Source organism: Tursiops truncatus, chromosome 13, assembly GCF_011762595.2.
Source record: "Tursiops truncatus isolate mTurTru1 chromosome 13, mTurTru1.mat.Y, whole genome shotgun sequence".
NCBI classification, from domain to species: Eukaryota; Metazoa; Chordata; class Mammalia; order Artiodactyla; family Delphinidae; genus Tursiops; species Tursiops truncatus.
The window spans coordinates 80,089,964-80,108,909 of NC_047046.1; the positions used below are offsets into that span (position 1 = coordinate 80,089,964).

Below are 18,946 nucleotides of genomic sequence, written 5' to 3' on the forward strand. Positions count from 1 at the left end.
TTTTCCATATTCAACTGCTCACCACATCTTGTGTGTTGCTTTTATAGACTAAATCTCTCTTCAATCTGTCCCCATTTTCTTCATCTCCGTTATCCCCAGGTCAGGGTCTCATCTTCTCTTGCTTGGATAATTGAAATAGCCTCCTACTTGGGCTCCTAGCCTCTAGTTTCCCCTCTTAAGGCACTCTGTGTGTCACTTCCTAAATGGATGTTTCAGAAATACAATTCAGAACTTTAATATAAAATCAGATTACTTTAAACTTTAACACTGCTCGCTGCGATACAGAATAAAATCATAGCTGTATACTATGTGTTAGTACTTTCATTATCTGTTGTTTCCTCTAATTTCTCCCCCATTAGTCCCTTCCTCCACTAACTATGCAGCGCTCGCAACAGTTCACTACTGAACCAGCCTTGCTGTTTTCATCCCTTGCACCTTGTATAAAATAATCTTCGTTAGTTAGATTGAATCTTATTACCATCAGCGTGTTTGCTATTTTAGCAAAAATCTCCTATGTTGCACTCTCTTTAAAAAAGGCTTTACTTTTTTAAAAGCAGTTTTAGATTCACAGCATAATTGAGAGGAAAGTACAAAGGTATCCCCCTAAAAGAAGTAGACTAAAAAATTCTCATTCTCATCTGTTTCAAAATTCTGTCTTCCACAGTGTGTAAAAGGAAATATATTTTTTTAGAATTTTCATCACAGCTTAAATTGGCAGGTGGAGCACAACAAAACCACTCTTGACCCAGGCCTGTGCTTCCCAATAGCATAACCACTAGCCACATGTGGCTATTGAGCTCTTGAAATATGGCTAGTGTGATGCAGTTACTGAATACTAGTTTTATTTAATTTTGATAAACTTAAATTTTAAATTGATACTTGATTCAGTTACTGGAAAATGTTTAAGTATGGCTGGAAAAACCTAAAAATACACTGGACTTTGAAGACAGTAAAAAAAGAATGTAATGTTTCTCATTATCTTGATTATGTCGAAATTATAATATTTTAGGTATGAGATCATAAAATGTATTAATTTAACCTGTTTCTTTTTATTTTTCAATGAGACTACTAGAAAATTTAAAACTACATATGTGGCTTGCATTGTATTTCCATCGCACACTGCTGACCTAGACAACTTGAAAATAATCAGAATAGAGCATTGATCTGAAAATGGTCAAAACAAAACAAACTTTTTAAAGGTTTTTGTATAGAAAACAGGCTAAATTTACAAATGCTAAAACTTGTGTTTAGTAAGTTCATAGTACAATATGGAATACATTTTTAATTAAAAATGTGTGTTTTTCCTGATTATCTGTCTCCAGTGGTGATGAATTTCTTTGACATTTAGAAGGTTCTGTATTAAATACGACATGTTTTTAGGAACCCTTTCAAATGAACTACATATTATACATATATATGCCTTGTGTGTTATACATACACATCCTAACCAAAAGGCATGTACAAGGATGTCTATAGCAGGTCTATTTGTAATTGTAAAAAACTGAACAACTCAAATGTCTAATAGCAGAATGGATACTATAGCAATGTGCTATGTAGCAATAGAGAATGAATTAACTTTTGTGAAGGGAACTCCATTGATGCATCTCATGAACAAAATGTTGAGCAAAAGTGAGAAACCAAAGAAAGGTACTCACTACATGATATGATTTGAGCTTAGAGCTCAAAAACCAGCAAATTAATCAAGAGTGTTAAAAGTCAGGGGTACAGCTAATGTTTTGTTTCTTGATCTGAGTGCTGTTACACAGATGTGTTTACTTTGTGAAAATGCATTGAGCTCTGCCCTTATGGTTCATGTACTTTTCTGTATATAGACTCTAACAATAGAAGTTTAAAAATAAGAATAAAGCTATATTTTTTTAAATGGAAAGATCATTGTACAGCATTAAAGCAATGCTTCTCATATGTACTAAGCATCAGTTACCTGGAGAGCCTGATCAAACACAGTTTCCAACCACTCCTTACAGAATCTGAGTCAGTAGTTCCGAATTTGTATTTCTCACAAGTTCCTGGGTGATGCTGTTGCTTCTGGTCTGCAGATCTCATTTAGTGGTGTTGAGGGGAAATAAATTAAGAAAATACTATTAATTTTTAGATTGATTTGTGTAACATATATGAGGAAAAAAACTAGAAAAAATTACATTTTATAGTTGTTTCTTGATGTTGTTTAATGGTTTTATTGTTAATTTTAAATGACAATTTTAAAAAGTTTTATTTTTAAATGTCTCAGTTTTAACTTCTAATATGGGAAATACTGTTAGATACAACCCGCATGTTTTAAAAAAAGGTCTTTGGGGTCCTCGGTATATTTTTAAGAATATATAGAGGTCCTGAGACCAAAAGTTTGAAAACAAAGTAGACATTTATAGAACTCTACATTCAACAAGCAGGGAATGTATACACATGGAAAAAGTAAGAGAAAATCATATACCTAGTGTATCATAAAGTAAGTTTCAACAGACTGAAAAAAAATTGTTATTACGAATATATTCTTTGACCACAACACAATTAGTTTATAAATCTATAACAAAAGAAAATATTACCCAAATCTAGAAATTTAAAAACACAAATAACATGTTTGAAAATGATAGGAACTAAAATATACTTAGAACTAAACAAGAAAGGAAAATATGCTTATTAAAATTGTAGGATGCAGGAAAATTTGTACATTTAGAGAAATTTATAGACGTAAATGTTCTTTTATTTTAGAATGAAAATTAGTGAAATAAATATTCTCTTTAAGAAGTGGGAGAAACAACAGAAAAAGAAGGCTCAAAAGATAAAAGACATTCATTTTATTTTACTGTGCTAGGAACTGTCCTATGGGCTGAGAACATAGCATTGAACAAAGTGGACCCTAGTGAAGTTTATTTCCTAGTGGGTTATAAGAGTTATCACTTATGGTACATATATAGTCAGGCTGTGTTCTAAATGCTTTAAACCTTAACTCATTTAGAGAGATAGGAAAAAAGATACAGTAGAGAGACTCAAAGAAGTCCTAAAGTGTGTTTTTTGAAGCAATCGATAAAACGGGTACATTTCTTGTTATAGTGAACCCAGAAATAGAGAAGACATGAAAGAGGATGAAGAAATGAAAATACATCGAAAGCATTCAGAAATCACCAGGATACAGGCTGAATCATACTTCAGGCCCGGGGAGGTGGAAGTCATTTTAATCTTGGACCAGTTAAAGTAAGACAGCTCCTTCATTCATCCCATTCTTATTCCCTACATACCAAGTCTTGACGAGTCAAGGCCCAGTTAGCTAGCTTGGAAAGGCAAAAAGAGAGAAGGTAAATCAAGACCCTCTATCCCACTGCAAGTTTCCAGCCTACAACAGTCTCTTGGAGGGGAAGGAGAAAATGTTGCCATTATTGATTATTCAATAAACTAATTACTAATTAATAATAGTAGGACCAAAAGAGGGGCATAAATATAGATAGCCGAGATTAAAATGATCAACTTTATCACAATATCTATGAAAAAATAAAATCGGAAAGTTATAAAAATTCAACATACCAAGATAGATTCTAAAACTAAAACGACGGTAATTGGATAGCCATTAAAGAAATCGAATCAGAAGTTTGAAATTAAAAAGAAAATACGCTATACAACTTTTATGGAAAAAAAAATCTGTTACAAACTCTTCCAGAGAATAGAAAAATAGGTAACACTCCCCAGTTGGTTCAATAAAGCTTGTATAAACTTAGTAACAAAACCAGAGGAGGCGTGGAATGAGAAAGGAATTATACAGGTCAATTCATTCATGAACAAAAATGGAAAAAAATTCCAAGTAAAATATTATCAAACCAGGTCTAGCAAAGCACCAGAAAAACAAACGTGGGTTAACATTAGGGGGAAAAATTAGTGTAAATTTTGCATAGTAGCAGATAAAAGATGAAAAATATGTAGTCATTTAAATGATTAAATGCAGTGAAAGAATTTGATATCTATCAACTCCCCAGTCATAATAGAAAATTAGGAATAGGACCATTCTTCAACATGATGTGCTGTGCAGGTTAATTTCTAGCGGACCTGGAATCTGTCTGAACTGTATTGCTAAAGTTCCTGCATGACACTAACCTCTGGTTCCAACACGTGAAACATGCTGATCAGTAATGTCGCTTTTGTAACCATGGTTTGGAGGAGTTTTAGGGTGGTTTTTACGAGCCTGTCAGCATTGTTTATTGGCAAGAATGAGATTGATGATTTGCATCCCCCCCCGGAAACTTCTACCGTTAAGGCTGATTTTGTAACAAGAATATGTGTATATGACCAGCAAAATATTTTATAACCCAGTGATATTCCATTTTGGGCTACCTAGTTCCAAGGCATTCTATGCACGTGTAGATCTTTCTGATCCAAGAAAGAAAGTGCTTACAACCTTGACCCTTATAGAAGATAGAAACTTGTACCAAGCCTTCCCAGACCCCTCGCTATGAGATATATAACTATAGTTATATTGTATCCTTTTCCTATAGTAGAGTATAAATTTATAAGCATTGTTATTTTGGGTCCTAAGCCGTCTTCTTTAGCAATCAAACACTCTTTTGGTACAGTTGGCATTAGACGTGGGATTGCTTAGTAGACTTCTGACTTACTTTTTGCTGAAAGTGTGGCTTAGGCATTATTTAGAAAGAAAAAGGATGATTCTGAGAAAGGGGATGAAAATGAACTATTGGTGCAGAGGTGGTTTCCACACTTGGTTTGAAGTTGCACAGGCTTTGAACTCAGTTACTGATTATAAGACTTTCCATTGCAATCTAGAAATGATAGAATCTAAATGCCAAGAGCGAGCAAAATTAGAAGACAAGAGCAAACTGATGGCAGGTTGGCTAAATCTGTTCCAGTTGAAGCTTTTAACGTTAGCAAAAGTAAAGGTTCAGTATATCCTTGGGTTGAGTTTCATCCTCTTTGGCTAGCAAGTGGAGCTCCAACCACAGGAACCTGGGCAATATAACTTCTGATGGGTCAGTTTAGCCTGGGAGACCCGCTACAGCCAAGAAGGTAATCCAGGCAGGGCCAGTAGATCATGGAGGGCAGGAAGCCAGTGGGGTAAGGGATTAATTAGTAACAAAGTGGAGGCATTTTGTAAATTGTTACAAGCACTGTCCTGATGACCCTTGTTAAAATGGCTCCTGAGAATTTTAGATCAAGTTGCAGTGTCTCTGGCTTGGAACACTGTTGAGTAGAGGGGGATGTTTGCATTCATCCCTGATCCTTTTGGCTGCTATCTTTGTGGAGATAGTTCTAGGAAAAATCATTGCTGACGAGAGTGGATTAGGACAGGAGCTATTCATTCCTAGAATGAATAGAAGAGAAGAGTAACTGCTCTGTCCTTCCCTTGTCATTGCAATGTCACTATCTACTGAAGCTGCAGAAATGCTGCTGATGCAGGCAGTGCTGGACTGGCTCTGTGACAGTGAAACAAACTCACTATTTGATGCCCCTCACCCAGGTTATGATACAAGACGTCCCACCACCATCGACACCATATGTGATTTTGTTCTTGAGACCTCAGAGGATATAAAAGAGGCAGCGTGGGATCTTTAATCCCAGCTTCCTCCCATAAGACTTCAAGATAATACAAATGTTTGGGTTTTACCAAAAAAAGTAATCAAAACAAGTAAAAGGCAAGAATTCATGACCTAATGGTGTAGAAGTCTTTAGATGGTTGATTTAAAATGGCATTAAAAGAGGAAATTGGGGCTTCCCTGGTGGCGCAGTGGTTGAGAGTCCACCAGCCGATGCAGGGGACACAGGTTCATGCCCCGGTCTGGGAGGATCCCACATGCCGCGGAGCGGCTGGGCCCGTGAGCCATAGCCTCTGGGCCTGCGCGTCCGGAGCCTGTCCTCCGCAACGGGAGAGGCCACAACAGTGAGAGGCCCGTGTACCACAAAAAAAAAAAAGAAAAAGGAGGAAATTGGATAGAATTTTATATGAAGCCAAGGAAACACAACTGTCTCTGCTTGAACTTCCCAAGATATAAAAATATCAAAGCAGAAATGCTTGTCTTGTCCAAAATTAGGGCAAATTCAGATAGAGAAAGGTTCTCATGAGCCTACAGCATCGAGTTCCCAAAATGCACACATTTACTACTAAGGCAAGGTATGGGTTTTCTATTACTACTTCTTGAAACAATAGACTCTACTATCTCATGGTTCTATAGATTAGAAGCCTAGTAAGCTCAGCTAGTTTCCTTGCTCCAGGTCCCACAAAGCCAAATCAAGGTGTCAGAAGGCTCTGGAAAAGAACTTACATGCTCATTCCAGTTGCTGGTAGAATCCACTTCCATGTGGGTGTGGAACTGCAGCCCGCTTCCTTGCTGGCTGGTGGCTGGGAGTTCTTCTCAGCTTCTGAAGACCACCTACATTCCCTGATTGTGGTCCCCTTCAAAGCCAGCAGCAGTCAATCTAGTTCTCATGCTTCAGATCTCTCTAACTTTCCCTTCTGCTCCAACTCTCTGGATTCTGCCCTTCCTCTTCAGTTTTCAAGGGCTCATGTGGCTACACTGGGTCCACCTGGATAATCCAGGATGCTCTCGCCATTGTAAATTCACCTGATTAGTAACCTTAATTCCATCTTTAAAGTCCCTTCAGGGAAGTGCCTAGATTAGTTTTTAACTGAATCAACAGGGTATGTGAATCTTGATAGGACATCTTTAGAATACTGCCAACCACAGGCAGGAATAGAGGAAGAGCATGACATGAAGGATGGGCTCTCCTGACCAATTCCTGTGTGAGAACCAAGGCCTTTTACAAATGTGTGGGTGAGATGGCCTGCCGATGGAGAAGAAACTCTTTTAGGTCAGCTGGATACAGGAGCACTGCCTTGGCCTGCTCGTGAGCCCCTTGGGGAGGTGATAGAATTCATTTAGGGGAATAGAGAGATGCTACTATAAGAAGAATAAAAAGTAAAGTCATTAAAAGTTGGAATAAGTGATTTTCAAAATTCTGCTGTGGGGGTAACTTCCTCACCTGAATGCATCATTGCCATCTATGTAGTCATTGACTAAAAATCCTTCCCTGTACTGAGTAGAACAAGGAAGATAAACAACTTGTAGATCTGCCCTAAATCCAGTAGTAACTGGATTTGAATAATGGGAGCCTTTAGAGTTTTGAAGTGGTTAATTTGAACCACTGTCATGTGTCTACAGCCACAAAAAATTACCGTCCTAATTAAGGACAGGTGTGTTGATCCCACACCCTCACTCCACAGTAACCTGATGTTGCCCGTGAGGAAGATGATGGATCGTGGAGGCTGACCCAGGGCTACAGGAGACTCCAGTAAACAGCAGCCCTAATAGCTTCTGCAGTCCCCAGTATGGTCCAGACTGTTCAACCGCTACACATTACTCAACAAACTAAAGATGACCAGTTTTCCATAGCTGACTTGGCTAATGCCTTTTTTCAATATCGGTTGCTAGGGAGTGTCATCAACAGTGTGCATTCATGTGGAACTTTTTCCAATGTACATTTGACTCAAGGATATTTGAACTCCCTTAAGTACTGTCACAAGGATAGTGAGGCAGATCTAGTGTAATAAAACTAGATTACTGTGTTCTAGTGCTCAATAGAGATGACATTATGATTATTTCTGAAACAGAGAATCAACCTGAAAGCAACTTTACTATGATCATATGACTGATGGAAGATGGTTTATGAACCCCGAAAAAAATCCAGAACCTTACATAGACTGTAAACTTCGGGAGGATTATATGGGCTGGAGTGCCCTGTGATACACTGCAGACCACTAGGGATACAATGTTCTTGTTCTCCAACCTCCGTTATTAGACTAGACAAGAGGCCTAATGCCTAATAGGCCTACTTGCTTTTGGAGAAATCATATCCCCCACTTAAAGACACTATTGGGCCTAATTAATTTACATCACCTGGGAAAAGGTCATTTTTGGTTAGAAGCTTGAACAACACAAGCCTTCTTGAAACTGCAGAGTCTGTAGCTCAGACTATCCTGTGTGGACCGTAATGGACTGAATTGTGTTGGAGCTTTAAATTCATATGTTGGAGCGCTAATGCCCAATCTGATGGTATTTTGAGGTGGGTGTTTGTGAGGCAGTTAGGTTTAAATGAGATCACAGCAGGCACATGATGGGGTTAGTGTCCTTATAAGATCAGGAAGAGACCAGAACTCGTGCTCTGTCTCTCCACCACGGGAGGATTCAGAGAGAAGACAGCCACCTGCAAGCCAGGAGGAGGGCCATACCAAAGCTCAACCATGCTGCTCTCCAATGTTGGGTTTCCAGCCTCCAGAATTGTAAACCTTTGTTGCTTAAGCCACCCAGTTGGTGGTATTTTGTTACAGCAGCCTGAACTGACTGAAGTAGCTGGTTTCACAGGTTCTCATCTGGAGAGGAATTTACCTCAAGATGAATCATACCTCACATCTCACCACGTCTAATTTAGATGAGACTTTGGACTTATTTAGAGTTGATGCTGGAAAGAGTTAGGATTTGGGGGGCTGTTGGGATGGGTGAATGTATTTTGCATGCAAGAAGGACATGAATTTGGGGGATCCAGAGGCATAATGTTATAAACTGAATGTTTGTGTCCCCCTGTAAATTCATATGTTGAAGCCCTAACTCCTAATGTGATGGTATTTGGACATAGGGTCTTTGGGAGATAATTAGGTTTAGATGAGGTCATGGGGTGGGTGGGGCCCCCATGTTGGGATTAGTGTTCTTATAGGAAGAGGAAGAGACAGGAGAGCTCTCTTTCCCCCATATGAGGAAGCCACTTGCCTGCCAGGAAGAGAGCTTTCATCAGAAACTGACCGTGCTGGCACCCTCATCTCAGACTTCGCAGCCTCGAGACCTGTGAAATAAATGTCTGTTGTTTAACCCACCCAGTCTATGATATTTTGTTAAAAGCAGCCTGTGCTGACTAATACAGACACCAATGCAGAAATGATATTCAAAGTGTCAACCACCTGCCTTCATGCAGACTCAAGTCTTCTTGGCAAAAGCCCATAATCATGGTCAACTAGAAAATTATCTTATACCGCTCAGATATACTGTGGTGTATTTCTTTTAAAGATAGTTGCTAGCTAGTTATTGGGTGTTTACTATGACAGCCCCATTAACTGAAGAGCATAAAATTATATCGACTGCTGAATTACCCCCATGTCATGAGTAGTATCAAAAAAGCATCCCAACAAGAAGGGAAATGTTGAATTCCATCATAAAATGGAAGCGATATTACAGCCATGATACACAGTGGGACTCAACCTATTCATAACTTATTCATGAGCAAGTGGCCTGTTTTCCACTAGGACCTCCGAAAAGGCCATCTGAAGACTTGTCTGCTGCTCTTACTGATGGGGCTCATCATTCCAGCAATTTCCCAAGGATATGAGGGACTTGGCCTGATTCACAGGTGGCAGTTCCAGAATGGAGAGCCATGGCTCCATGAGGAAAGTAGCTGTCCTGTGTCCAGCAAATCACAAACCCTTCACAGAAGAAAGCAAAAGCAAGTCAGCAGCCCGGTGGGCTGAGCTACAGTCCCTATTCCTGGCAGTAAGAGAACTGGACGCAAGTAAAATCCCCACAATTACGTGCTTATTGAATCTTGAGTGGTTACTTATGGACTTGCAGTTTGGTCTGGTAAGTGAACATAGATAACTGAATGATAAAGGGACCCCTGTGTCACGTACCATTCTTCAGAAATCACTATGGCAATCCTGAGTGCAAATCAAAGTAGAGCTCTTGCTCACCAAAGAATTCCTTCTAGTTTCTGAAGGTGACTGAAATAAAGTTGATGCTCTAGTTCTATCACTCGAAGTGGCAAAGTGGGCCCAGGAAAGGAGTAGACATAGTGGAACTCAAGCCATGCAGTGATGGGCTGAATGGCAATATATACCACCGGGCTCTGCTGAAGTTCAAATAGTTCATAAAATTATGCTGCTTTCCAATAGGAAAAGCAACATTTGCAGCTATTTCTGAGAAATATTCCTAGGGGAGAAGGTTCAGCACATAGCAGGTTACACTGACTCTTTTCCTATTCTTCCAAGAAGACTCGAATGGAATATGCAGGTGTGATATTTATTCTTGATTTGCCTTTGTATACCCAGCAACTGAAACCACTGCTGCTAATGGTACCCAAGGACTGAACAAAAGAAATAAAAATACTGGGCCAGTTTGGTCCTCCTAGTTATTGGGTTAGCCAAAAAGTGCCTTGAGTTTTTAAGTAAAAATAAAAGACACGTTTTTCATTTTCACCAAGAAGTATTGAACAACATATTCACCTTTTGCTTCCACTACCTTCTGCCATTTTTCAGGCAACTTCATAATTCCATCTTCCCAAAACTTTTTATCTTTTTGAGCAAAGAACTGTTCAAGGTGCCTTTTACAGTTTTCCAGGGAATAGAAATTTTTTCCATTAAGAGAATTTTGTAAAGACCTAAGTAAGTGGAAATCCAAAGGTGCAATGTCTGGTGAATATGGCAGATGAATCAGAACTTCCCAGCCAAGATCTGACAGTTTTTACCTGGTCATTAAAGAAACATGCGGTCTTGCGTTATCCTGATGGAAGATTATGCATTTTCTGTTGACTAATTCTGGATGCTTTTTGTCAAGTGCTGCTTTCAGTTGGTCTAATTGGGAGTAGTACTTGTTGGAATTAATCGTTTGGTTTTCCAGAAGGAGCTCATAATAGAGGACTCCCTTCCAATCCTACCAAATACACAACATCACCTTCTTTGGATGAAGACTGGCCTTTGGAGTGGTTGGTGGTGTTTCATTTCGCTTGCCCCACGATCTCTTCCATTTCATATTATTGAACAGTATCCACCTTTCATTGCCCGCCACAATTTGTTTTAAAAACGGAACCTTTTCATTACATTTCAGTAGGGAATCGCATGAGGAAATACGGACAAGAATGTCGTCTTCACTTAACTTATGTAGAACCCAAATACAAAGCGATTCACGTAACCAAGCTGGTGCAGTGATTTCCAACACTTGATTAGACTATTTTGAGTATGTCGGCTCTCTCCCACATGGGATAACACTGATTGTTCTCAGTTAATGTCTAGATTTGATCTCTATCAACTTCAACGGGTCTACCCAACCATGGAGCATAATCCAGGGAGAAATCTCCAGCATAAAACTTCACAAACCACTTATGACATGTTCGATCAGTCACAGCACCTTCTCCATACACTGCACAAATCTTTTTTTGCATTTCAGTTGTGTTTTTACCTCTCTTGAAATAATAAAGCACAATAGGCACGAAAATGTTGCTTTTTTTCTTCCATCTTCAGTATTAAAATGGCTACACAAAAACTCACCAATTTTGATGTCTTCTTTTAAATGCACACTGATATGACAGCTGTCGCATACAATCTAACAAAATTGTTTCAAATGAAGTTAAAGACAACTAAGTGCTACTAGAGCCATCTTACAGAAATAAACGAACGAACCTTTTGGCCAACCCAATACATTCCTCAGATCAAGATAAAGCTTTAACCTACAAACCAAGAATATGTTGCAGCTGTGCTACCATGTTATCTCCTCAGCCTTAGGTGCAGCTGGTGTGGCCTGAGTCGGCAGAACAACCTGGTCTGTTGTCTCCTGCCTTGAGAAGCCTCATCCATTTCCATCATTGCATGCTGAAAACTGTATTTTCTGTGGGTGCTAATCATGCCCAAAAGGTTGGGAAGTACCAGATACATAACAAGGGTCAATAACTTACACTCAACATTATAAGGGTAAAAAAAAATAGAAGAATTTCCTTTAATATCGGGAACCAGATTAAAAGTTTATTATTATCACACCTATTGGACATTGCACTGAAAGTCCTGGCTAAAGAAAGTCCTATTAAAATAAAGAAGAAAAGGAGATAGCAAAAGGATGGGAAGAAAAGGAAACCGTTATTAATCCTAGATAAAACTATGTATATTGAAAATTTTAAAAAGATTTCATGCAAATTATTAGCACTAGTCAAGGTTCAGCAAAATGTCTAGGTTAAGATCGTTATGCAAAAATTAATTGTATTTTTTAAAAATAGCAATAAAGAGAAAACATACATTTTAAAAACATGTCACTTATAATAATAACAAAAAATGGTGCCTTTTTTGTTAAATAAGACTGAGGTATGATAGCCATATGGATAAAATTATAAACATTATTTAAATAATCTAAACAAGACACCAATAAATGGAAAGATAAAACACTTTGGTGGATAGAAAATGCAACATCACACAGGTATCTGTTATCCCCAGATTACCTATCATTCAATGACATTTCACTGAAAATCCTAAGTGTTTTATAAGGATCTTGACATGCTGATTTAAAAATTTGTATAGAAGAGCAAACCTTCAAGTATATCCAAGATGTTCGTACAGGAAAAGAATAAGGTGAGAGAATTTATTCTGCTGGATATAAAGACTTAAAGCCATATGACGATGATATGGTATCAGCACAGGGACAATTGATCAATGGAATAGAATAGACAGCCCAGAAACAGACTCTGCATAAATGCAAAGGGCATGTGACAGAGAGAACATTGAAGAAAACTATGATAGAACATACTATGCTGAGACGATTTCATATGCATAAAGACAAAACAATTCATTTGGATCCACATCTTATACCATTAACAAAAATTCATTCCAGCCCGAAAGAAGGCAAAGGGACAAGCAATGTATTAAAACCTTTAGAAGAATATATAAGAACATATTTGACTCAAAGGATTTCTTAAAATTGCTAGTCAAAAGGAAAGTGTTGATACAGTTGTTGAAAGACACTATAGAAAAAGTGAAAAGACAAGCAACAGAGTTGGAAATGTTACTTGCAACATAGATAACTAAAAACGGTTTAGTTAAAAAAATCAATAAGAAAAAATACAAAGCACATAATGAGCAAAACACACAACCAGGCATTTTACAAAAAGGAAACACAAATATCAAACAATTTGCAAAATGCTCTACTTCATAAAAAGGCATTAACTTCACTGGCATACCATTTGGCTTTCATTTTGTGGGTGGTTGTGGAACATTGGGAATTCTCACACCCTGTGAGTAAAATTTATTTATGAAGACAGTTGACCTAAGGTTCTCTTAGATGTTTTAATCCTGAATATAAAATGTAAGGTTTCATCTAAATAAACTCCTTGACTGCATACCTCAGATTAGATTCCAAGCTATCATAATAGGTCAGATTCTCTTAGAAATGCAAAAATATCAATGCTCTATTTTAACTTTCACAAAAATGCCTATATTTACTAAATCTCCCTAAGGCTGAAAGGGGCTAACCCAATTATGGAAGTCAGTTAATAGTCTAGTTAATTAGGTTATTCACTTCTAGAGAATTTGCCCAGAGGAATAAACTTAGATTCTTGTCGATCTGAAGAAACACTTTAAACCTTTTTAGTTATTATAATTCCTTCATAATTTCAACAGAGGATTGACTCACGTAATTCTCTCTGCTCATAGAAGTCTGCAGCTCCACCCAGGATAAGTAGCTGATTAGAACATTTAGATCTGTAAATATCTTTTCCTCTGAATTCTAAGGACTTTTAAACTTTAATGCAATGTTCGACTCATTCATATTCTTAAAAGCATACAAATCTGACTGATTTTAAAAATGATAGATTGATCATAGTTGTCATGTCTTCAATCTGACTGCATGTCTCACTTATAAGGCCATTTCCTTGAGTCAAAAAATGTCTTTTAGGTGATATATTTAATGCTTACTAGATTGTTCAACAATGTGATCAATGTGTCAACAATAACTAATAAGATCCAGTAGGAATATATTCTGATCTCTTGACCTTCTTCAAGAAGGTGTATTTAATTAATATTTATCTTTTTGTGTATCATGGACTCAGGACTTTAATAGATTTAATGTATTTCCGTTAACGGCAGTCATTATTCTGTTTTTGATGCTCATCTTGTCACAAGCAAACCTCTATAATTTGGTTCCTGTTCTCTTTTGATCTGATTTCACTAACCCTTGAATGAAACCTTGGCTTCTGATAAAGAAGTTCTACATTCTTTTATACCTTCATTCCCCAGACGTGGAATCAATTATCTTTCCAAAAATCCTGCTTCCTTTTCATGGAAAATTAATTTTAGAAATTATAATCTGGGCTTTAAATTAGGCTGGTCCCTTCTGAGATGCCATTACCCTTAGGCCATTTCACTGGACAGAGGGAGAAACCATTAATTTTATTAATAATTATATATATGTAAATCTATATCTGTTATATAATATGCTACATAATAATGTTAATTCAGGTATATATCAATTGTCAAATTCATTTAGAGGAAAGCTCTTCAAACAGACAGGTGTTCCACTTTGAACGTCTGGACACCATTTCCACTTCAATTAAAATTCAGAAAATTATTTGAATTGGTGTAGTTCAAGCTCTTTTTGGAGGAAATATATATTTCCTGATGTTTTTCTTTCAAATAAAAATAATTTCTCAATCCTCTGACTTCAGTATTCTAAAATCACTCAGAGGAACTGTCTCCATTTTGATACATGTTCAGTTACTCAAGTGTTAAAATTCAGAGAGTGGAAGAGTTAATTTCAATAAAGTATAGTGCTTTGGGGAAGTGATGCTGACTCTCCTCTATGTGGGCCAGGCAGAGTTTTCTGGAGTTCAGGGCTTTTACGTGAGTACCCTGTGTATTTTAAGTGTTTCTGGTGTTTCTAAGATGGACCCCACAAAGGGCTCAGAAAACAGTAATCATACCTTGAGGTCTTATTCCTCTAAATGGGTGTTTGGCATTTCTTGAGGGCTTTTGTAGGAAGGTCTCCTGGTTATCTTTCTTTTGTAACTCTCACCTGCCCACAGATAATATGATTTCATCTATTCAGGGTTGAAGTTTTCCAGTTCTCTCTTATATGTTTCAGAATATTGTGGCTCTCAGAATCATGGATAGAAAACCATAATTTTGAGTCATCCCTGCCATGCCAGTTGCACATTTACAGACCTAGCTCTATAAAGGTTTAACATCTATGGAACCCAGTCAGGGCCTGATCTGACCTGATCTTTGGACTGGGAATGTCCCCTAGAGTGATCTAGGCTAGGGACAAGAGGGAGACGTCCATTTTATAAGGAGAACTATGTAGAGATGTAAGAGCTGGGGAAAAGGTTATGCAGAGGCTAAACAAGCTCAGTTTGTGGTCCTTATGTGAATTCACAAGTCTTTCTGCACTAAAGCAGCTCAGAAATGAAGCCAAAGGCCAACCAGGTCAGCCTCAGGCAGTGAAGGGGAGATACGAGATGGGCCTGAAAGTAAGATACCAGTCACTCATACCTCTGGCATACTTAATCTTTGTTGTGGAAAATAAGACCACATATTCAGACTTAAAAATAAGTATTGTTCACTGAGAAACACATGAAGAAATAAATGAAGGAAAGGAGAGGAATACACATCACATATTACTTTCTTAATGTATCAAAATTACAAAACTGGTTGTTTAAGTCCCTTTGAGAATTACCTTGTGGTTACCGGGAACAGACAGGGAAGAGAAGATACTGTGATAGTAACCAAGGGAGAGGACGGCTGAACTTATGAGTCATAAGTTTGGAAATTTCAAAAAGTTCTTTGAGAGAGGCACTGAAAATGTAGATTTCAATGGGATCATAAAAGTTTCTCTAGTAAAATATTAAGGAACTATCATTTTGTTGAGACTGTATCGCTCACACTGCTGACTACTTAGGGATTGAGTTCCTGATACTTTGGCTTTGCCACGCAAATCCTATTTTTGAAGCACTGCAAAATTATTTGTCAAAGGCGTACCGCATGCCATGCATGCCGGGGCTCATGGCATGTGTTACTATGTAACACTCGTAGCAACTTCAAGTGTTATGAATTGGTAACTCTTCTTTATAGACAAGTAAACTAAGACTTTGGAAATAAACTACCAATAACTTTCCTAAAATGAGAACTTACCTAAAAGGTCTTCCAACCAGCCGTCTCTATAATTTCAATTATTAAAAAAGAAAATTTATACTTGATCGCCTGTGTTTACTTCTCTTTTGTGATATTTCCTTCATAAGAGCTAAGGTGGTTTCTATCCACCTGGAAGGACCTGGGTTCAAATTTTGTTTAATAATAAGAATGGCGACATCTGCTGGAACCATGGGTTTCAACATCGAAGAGCAACTGACTTCTGTTATTTGCCCAAGTTGTGCCTGCATTTCCCAGGAGAGGTTACAGATACACATACAAATAAATGGAGAACAACCAAGTCCATGCTTTATAATAAAGGTTTATTATGGACAAAGTCTGGCTTTTTAAGGCAAGAGTTTTAAAAAGCTGAAACCTTCTACAGTATCTTTGCAAAGAGACACACAATAATAAGCTTAAAAAGCCAGAGAAAAAGCATTTAGCAGTGGTTGCTATAGTTGCAAAAATAAACCCGTCCTCTGGGAAGAACTGAAAAGAATAGTTTGCTGCCCCTGAGGAAGTTGGTTTCAGGGCTCATGAAGAGGCCCAGGGTGACAAGAGATACCTAGCTTGGAAAACACAAACAGCTAGAGAAGTGTCCTCTGTAAGTGTGTTTATTACACAAGGCTGCAGCATCAGAAGTCGAGATTAGCCAAAACAGCAGGGGACCAATATATGTGTTATTTTAAATCCAACCTGCAATTTAGTGTCAGCCTGGTACAGTATGTTTTGAATGCTGCAAGATGACAATAGCAAGCGATTACTGTCATCACCTTGCTTAGGGAGAAATTTTATGTGTCACGTATATTTAAACCACAAATAGGAATCCACAAATGCCAAGGATTTTTTATGTGTAGTGACTCAAATGTCACAATTTTCAGTCTATTTCAGATTTAAAGCAATGCTTCCTAAACTCTTCTCAAAATGAGTTTCTCCCGTTTATTTCCATGCAGACTTTCATAAATGTTAACCTTTTCAGATATTTCTTCAGGCCAAAGATCACAACCATATTAAGTGCATTTTTTTTTTTTTTTTTGTGGTAAGCGGGCCTCTCACCGTTGTGGCCTCTCCCGTTACGGAGCACAGGCTCCGGACACGCAGGCTCAGCGGCCATGGCTCACGGGCCCAGCCGCTCCGCGGCACGTGGGATCTTCCTGGACCAGGGCACGAACCCATGTCCCCTGCATTGGCAGGCGGACTCTCAACCACCACACCACCAGGGAAGTCCTAAGTGCATTTCTTGAAAGAAACACTTGATCATTTTATGTACCATTCTCTAGTCATGTTCTATCTTATTTCCCACAACGTGGCAGGACAAAGAGGGAGTGGAAGGTATGAGTAGTTACATTGTCTTCTTCCTTCTCTACATGCTGATATTGTCTAGAATTTAGAACAGAGCTTTTATGGATATTCTTTCTTTTGAATTTCTTTGGCATTTGGTTTTTTTACACTACACAATACTTTATGATGTCATGTGATCATCATTCTCATATCTCTTGAAACAACTCATTTTACTATTTCCATCATGAGTGTTTATAAAGGACTTCTTAATTTAGACAATTATCTGAAGCCTTATATTGTTGATATATATTTTTTTATTATAACAACATATTTAAAAGGACATTTGCTTGGGTATATAATTTCTTTTTTAAAAAATATTTTCCATGTCTCTATTTGATTTTCTTTTTTTAATTTTATTTAATTCTGGCTGCATTTGGACTTCGTTGCTGCACGCGGGCTTTCTCTAGTTGCAGCGAGCGGGGCTCTTTGTTGCAGTGCGCAGGCTTCTCATTGTGGTGGCATCTCTTGTTGCAGAGCACGGACTCTAGGTGAACGGGCTTCAGTAGTTGTGGCTCTCGGGCTCTAGAGCGCAGGCTCAGTAGTTGTGGTGCACGGGCTTAGTTGCTCCGCAGCATGTGGGATCTTCCCAGACCAGGGCTGGAACCCGTGTCCCCTGCATTGGCAGACGGATTCTTAACCACTGCGCCACCAGGGAAGTCCTGGGTATATCATTTTATATCCAAAATTCTTTTCATTAAATATTAAAAAATCGTTCTACTTCTTGTTTTCTTGTGTCCGTTTTTTCTGTGTGTGTGATTCCTAATGTCTTTCTGATCCTTGTTCCTTTGCAGGTAATCTGCTCTAACACACTGTAAGCTTTATAAATTTATCTATGTCTTTGATGTACTTAAATTCTACTGTAGCATTTCCTGGTGTAGTGTTTTTGATGTTTGTTTTTTATATAACCTGTTTGGCATGAAGGCAAATCTGGTAAGGAAACTCAAGTGCACACACACCCATGACTTTCCTGGACACTTATTACCGGGCGCTCTCACCAAGCTGCAGGTTTACATATGTCCAGGACTCTCTAACAAGAAGTCCTTTTTTTGATAAGTCACATGTGAGATACAGTATAAACTCACCTATTAGGACGCCTAATGTTGCAACATCTGTGTTGCTCACAGTAGTTCTAACTGAACATTTTTATTTGCAAAGTATGTCTTTTGCATTTTCTTCTAGAGATTTTATTCCATCCTTTGAACCTTACGTTAGAGCGACATCATGTGGCGGGATGAGATTATGCAGGCAGCCTTGTTGGTAACATCACCTGTTTAATCTAGTGACTGGATACACTTTTTCTAACAGCTCTTTTTTTGCCAAATACCATACCTTTTTGTACATAAACAATATTTTATCACTGCATAATAGAGTTAAACTGGGCAAGAATTTTCAGAATTTTTTAGAAAATTTTTTTTTTGAAATAAGTATTTGGAGTAACAAAAGGCTGTCCTACGACAAACACCAATCAAAAGTGCAGGGCTTCTCTGGTGGCTCAGTGGTTGAGAGTCCACCTACCGATGTATGGGACGCGGGTTCATGCCGCGGTCCGGGATAATCCCACATGCCGCGGAGCGGCTGGGCCCGAGATCCATGGCCGCTGAGCCTGCGTGTCCAGAGCCTGTGCTCCACAACGGGAGAGGCCACGGCAGTGAGAGGCCCGCGTACCGCAAA

The 18,946-nt window shown here is 38.3% G+C and overlaps 1 long non-coding RNA gene across 1 annotated transcript in view; it reads left to right on the forward strand.

The window, feature by feature from the left end:
- Positions 1–18,946, forward strand: part of LOC109550296 (uncharacterized) — a 31,199-nt gene that overhangs the window by 1,367 nt on the left and 10,886 nt on the right. The window contains exon 2 of the long non-coding RNA XR_012325470.1: positions 3,070–3,210. This is a non-coding gene — a long non-coding RNA (uncharacterized lncRNA). The remainder of the gene's footprint in view (positions 1–3,069; positions 3,211–18,946) is intronic.